The following is a 6,203-nucleotide window of genomic DNA, read 5'->3' as shown; positions in this document are numbered from 1 at the left end:
TTCTTCACGCTCATCGCTTCCAGCGGTGATAACCAATAAGGTGTTTTTTGTTCCAACAGATTTTTGTATATTTCCCATACTTCAATCAAGGACTTTCTTATAATATGATTTTCAAAACCTTTGTGAACCCATTTCTTATCGTACCACAAGTACGTGTGCCACCCAAATCTATTATCAAAACCTTCTAAGTCTAACACATCCGTATCTTGTAATTTTATCCATTCCTTTAACCAACAGAGGCAAGATGCTTCATAATATAATTTCAGGTCTGGCAGGGCGAAGCCTCCTCTTTCTTTTGCATCTGTTAAAATCTTAAATTTTATCCTCGGCTTCTTACCCTGCCAGATATACCTTGAAATTTCTCTTTGCCAGTTTTTAAAAATTGCTGCCCCCTTGATTACTGGAACTGTTTGGAATAGAAATAACATCTTCGGTAGCACATTCATTTTTATCGTTGTAATTCTTCCCCAAAAGGAAAGTTTCATTCTTCCCCATACCTCAAGGTCCCTTTTAATCTTATTCCAAGTTGGAACATAATTGTTCTGAAACAAGTCAATACTCCTGGGGGCTAACCAAACCCCTAAATATTTTACTTTCTTAACCACTTCTATCTCAGTTTGCTGCTGTAATCTATTAACTAACTCCTGATCAATATTTTTTGCAATTGCTTTAGTTTTTTTCTTATTCAACATAAATCCTGCCAATTGTCCAAACTTATCAATTTCTTTCAATACTTCCGATACTGTATTCATAGGATCTTCCAAGGTTAATACCAAATCATCTGCGAAAGCTTTAACCTTATATTCTTTTCTGCCCACCTTTACCCCTTTAATTTGCTCATTACTCCTGATTGCCCTTAAAAACACTTCTAAGACTGCGATGAACAACAATGGTGATAAAGGACATCCCTGTCTTGTGCCCTTGGTTATCTTTATATTTTCCGTCATCACATTATTAACTATCAATTTAGCTCTTTGGTCCGTGTATATAGCCCTAATACCATTTAAAAACATTTGCCCTATTCCCATCATTTCAAATTTTTTTAACATAAATTCCCAAGAGATATTGTCAAAAGCCTTCTCAGTGTCAACAAATATTAACATAGCCTGTTTGTCATTTTTAACATTCAGATATCCCATCACATTAATTATATTTCTAATGTTATCCTTCATTTGTCTGCCTGGCAGGAAACCCGCCTGGTCTTTATGTATTAACTCCTTCAAAACTTTCTTCAATCTGTTTGCTAATATGTTTGCAAATAACTTATAATCATTGTTCAAAAACGAGATTGGTCTGAAATTTTTAACTTGACTTAAATCAGAGTCTTGCTTGGGGATTAGAGTAATGTACGCTTCTTTCCATGTCTCTGGTATTTCTCTATTTGCTAGAATGTTATTCATAACTTCTTTCAAAGGTACAAGTAGGATGTCCCTTAATTCTTTGTAATATCTTACACTCAGTCCATCTGGTCCCGGCATCTTTCCAGTTTTCATATCTTTTATTGCATTTCTAATCTCCACAAATTCAATCTTCTCATTTAAATGATCTCTTTCATTTGTTGGAATTTTCTGCACCCCTTTCTCTTTTAAATATTCCTCTATTTTTTTATATTGACCTTTTCTTTTCTCTTGTATAAATCTTCTATTCTTTGTAGAGCTTCTTGTATACTTCTCTTTGGATCTTCTAGGGTTAAGACTATATCGTCCGCAAATGCTTTTATTTTGAATTTTTTGTATCCAACCTTGATCCCTTTGACTTTTGAAGTTTCTCTCAATGTCTTATTAAGAACCTCCAATACGGTTATAAACAACAGGGGTGACAGAGAGCACCCCTGTCTGGTCCCCTTAGAGATATCAAAGGTTTCCGATACGTTGTTGTTTATAATAAGTTTGGCTGTTTGATTTTGATATATGGCTTCTATACCCTTTGCAAACCTTTCTCCAATTCCTATAATTTTTAAATTCTCTTTCATAAATCGCCAGGATACATTATCAAACGCTTTCTCCGCGTCAATGAAAATCAGTGCCGCTTGTTTATCAATTCTGCTTTCTAGATATTCAATAATGTCTACTACATTTCTGACGTTATCTTTCAGCTGTCTTCCCGGTAAAACACCTGCTTGATCTTTATGAATTATTTTATTTAGAAGCCTTTTTAATCTTTCCACCAATACATCTGCAAATAATTTATAGTCATTATTCAGTAATGAAATAGGTCAATAGTTTTTAACCTCTAAACCATTGGTGTCTTTTGGGGGGATTAAAATAATATAAGCTTCTTTCCACGTACTTGGGATTTCCCCCTCTTTTAAGATACTGTTCATAACATCACATAATACTGGTATTATTTGATCACTTAGGGTTTTATAATATTTGGCTGATATGCCGTCCGGGCCTGGGGCTTTCCCGATCTTCATTTTCTTTATTGCTTTTCTAATTTCTTGTTCTGTAATTGTCTGATTTAGTTGCTCTCTTTCTTCTATTGTGATTTGTTGTAGTTGATGTTTTTGTAAGTAATCCTCTATTCTGTTGTCGGCTTCTTTCTCTTATACAGTGGTACCTCAGGTTAAGTACTTAATTCGTTCCAGAGGTCTGTACTTAAACTGAAACTGTTCTTAACCTGAAACACCACTTTAGCTAATGGTGCCTACTGCTGCCGCTGCGCCGCCAGAGCACGATTTCTGTTCTCATCCTGAAGCAAAGTTCTTAACCTGAGGTAATATTTCTGAGTTAGCGGAGTCTGTAACCTGAAGCATATGTAACCTGAAGCGTATGTAACCCGAGGTACCACTGTATAAGTCTTTGTAGTATTTCTGGAATGCCCTTCTTATCTCTTTGGGGTCTTCTATTATCTTTTCTCCCTCTCTTATTTTACATATTATATTTTGTTTTTGTCTTTCCTTTAATTGCCATGCCAAATATTTTCCTATTTTCTTAGCTGAATCAAAATTCTTTTGTCTCATCATTTTGATTCTCCATTCTACTTCCTGGTTCACCACCATTGAAAACTGAGCTTGCAACATCTTAATATTTTGTTTTATTTTTTCATCTCTTGGCTTGGTTGTTAAAAGTCTCTCGTTCTCCACGAGGTGTGCCAGAATCTCCTCTTTTTTCTTTTCTCTCCCCCTTTTTTGATAACTATTTTTTTGAATTAAGAAGCCTCTCATAACAACTTTACTTGCATCCCATACTGTTTCTATAGGTGTTTCTTTATTCAAGTTCCAATTAAAATATTCTGTAATTGTCTCTTTCGCTTTATTTATTATCTTCTGATCATTGAATAGGCTTTCATTCATTCTCCATCTGAATGATGAAGGATCTTTTCCTCTCACCTCCAGATACACCGGGTTGTGATCAGATAAAGTCCGTGGAAGAATTTCTGATTTAACTGATCTCGGGACTAATTCCTTAGATGGCCAAATGTAATCTATACTACCACAGCTTTGATTTGGATTCGAGAAAAAGGTGAACTATTTTGTTGTGGGGTTTTTAAGTCTCCAAATATCTATTAGTCCCATAGTATCCACCAGGTCAAAAAACGATCTGGGTAATTTACCCTCATTTGTGTCTCTTTTTCTTATTGATCTGTCTTTTCTTATTGATCTGTCCAGATCTGGAATAGCCACACCATTAAGATCTCCCATTAGTATCAGATGTTGATCCAAGAAATCTAACAGTGGAAGTGAGGAACAGGTTTAAGGATTTAGATTTGCTGGACAGAGTGCCTGAAGAACTATGGGTGGAGGCTCGCAACATTATACAGGAGGCAGCAACGAAAACCATCCCAATGAAAAGGAAAGGCAAGAAAGCAAAGTGGCTGTCCAATGAGGCCTTACAAATAGCAGGGGAGAGAAGGCAAGCAAAATGCGAGGGAGATAGTGAAAGATACAGGAAATTGAATGCAGATTTCCAAAAAATAGCAAGGAGAGACAAGAAGGCCTTCTTAAACGAGCAATGCAAAGAAATAGAGGAAAACAACAGAATGGGAAGAACCAGAGATCTGTTCAAGAAAATTGGAGATATGAAAGGAACATTTTGTACAAAGATTACCATAATAAAGGACAAAAGTGGTCAGGACCTAACAGAAGCAGAAGACATCAAGAAGAGGTGGCAAGAATACACAGAGGAATTATACCAGAAAGATATGGATGGCTCGTACACCCCAGGTAGTGTGGTTGCTGACCTTGAGCCAGACATCCTGGAGAGTGAAGTCAAATGGGCCTTAGAAAGCACTGCAAATAACAAGGCCAGTGGAAGTGATGGTATTCCAGCTGAACTATTTAAAATTTTAAAAGATGATGCTGTTAAGGTGCTACACTCAATATGCCAGCAAGTTTGGAAAACTCAGCAGTGGCCAGAGGATTGGAGAAGATCAGTCTACATCCCAATCACAAAGAAGGGCAGTGCCAAAGAATGCTCCAACTACTGCACAATTGCACTCATTTCACACGCTAGCAAAGTTATGCTAAAAGTTCTACAAGGAAGGCTCAAGCAGTATGTGGACTGAGAACTCCCAGAAGTGCAAGCTGGATTTAGAAGAGGCAGAGGAACCAGAGACCAAATTGCAAACATGTGCTGGATTATGGAGAAAGCTAGAGAGTTCCAGAAAGACATCTACTTCTGCTTCATTGACTATGCAAAAGCCTTTGACTGTGTCGACCACAGCAAACTATGGCAAGTTCTTAAAGAAATGGGAGTGCCTGATCACCTCATCTGTCTCCTGAGAAATCTCTATGTGAGAAAAGAAGCTACAGTTAGAACTGGATATGGAACAACTGATTGGTTCAACATTGGGAAAGGAGTACGACAAGGCTGTATATTGTCTCCCTGCTTATTTAACTTATATGCAGAATTCATCATGCGAAAGGCTGGGCTGGATGAATCCCTAGCCGGAATTAAGATTGCCGGAAGAAATATCAACAACCTCAGATATGCAGATGACACAACTTTGATGGCAGAAAGTGAGGAAGAATTAAAGAACCTTTTATTGAGGGTGAAAGAGGAGAGCGCAAAATATGGTCTGAAGCTCAACATAAAAAAACCGAAGATCATGGCCACTGGTCCCATCACCTACTGGCAAATAGAAGGGGAAGAAATGGAGGCAGTGAGAGATTTTACTTTCTTGAGCTCCATGATCACTGCAGATGGTGACAGCAGCCACAAAATTAAAAGACGCCTGCTCCTTGGGAGGAAGGCAATGGCAAACCTAGACAGCGTCTTCAAAAGCAGAGACATCACCTTGCCAACAAAGGTCCGTATAGTAAAAGCTATGGTTTTCCCAGTAGTGATATATGGAAGTGAGAGCTGGACCATAAAGAAGGCTGATCGCCGAAGAATTGATGCTTTTGAATTATGGTGCTGGAGGAGACTCTTGAGAGTCCCATGGACTGCAAGAAGAACAAACCTATCTATTCTTAAGGAAATCAGCCCTGAGTGCTCACTGGAAGGACAGATCCTGAAGCTGAGACTCCAATACTTTGGCCACCTCATGAGAAGAGAAGACTCCCTGGAAAAGACCCTGATGTTGGGAAAGATGGAGGGCACAAGGAGAAGGGGACGACAGAGGACGAGATGGTTGGATAGTGTTCTCGAAGCTACCAGCATGAGTTTGACTAAACTGCGGGAGGCAGTGGAAGACAGAAGTGCCTGGCGTGCTCTGGTTCATGGGGTCACGAAGAGTCGGACACGACTAAACGACTAAACAACAACATCACCTAAGTTTGAGTAAAAGTCCGCTTTTTTATCATAAGGAGCATACACTCCAACTAGAATTATACTTTCCCCTTGAAAAGTTTAGAAATGCGTTAACAAATAGAAATTTTACGAAAGATTGACAGAGAAACTGAGGGAAGTCAAAAACTGAAGAATGAGTGTTAAATTATGTGTTGACTGTATAAAATTGTTTGGAAAATGAATACAAATTATTTTTTAAAAAAGAAAAGTGATTTGCACTATTATCACTCTCCCATCTTCATCTTTATAAATTAATTTTGGGTCATTTTTTTCTTTTATATAGAACACCACTCCTCTTTTTTATTTTTATCTGAAGCAATAAAGGCTTTCCCCAATCTTTTATTACTTAAAATCCTCTTGTGTTTTCTTGCAACATGAGTTTCTTGCAAGCAGATTATGTCAAGATTCCGTTTAATTAACCCATGTTCAATTTGTTTCTTTTATTTTTATTGTTAAGTCCATTAACATTCC

This window comes from Podarcis vaucheri (assembly GCF_965113315.1).
Source record: "Podarcis vaucheri genome assembly, chromosome: W".
Lineage (NCBI taxonomy): Eukaryota > Metazoa > Chordata > Lepidosauria > Squamata > Lacertidae > Podarcis > Podarcis vaucheri.
The sequence above is the reverse complement of the archived record's forward strand: the minus strand, read 5'-3'. Positions refer to the sequence as shown.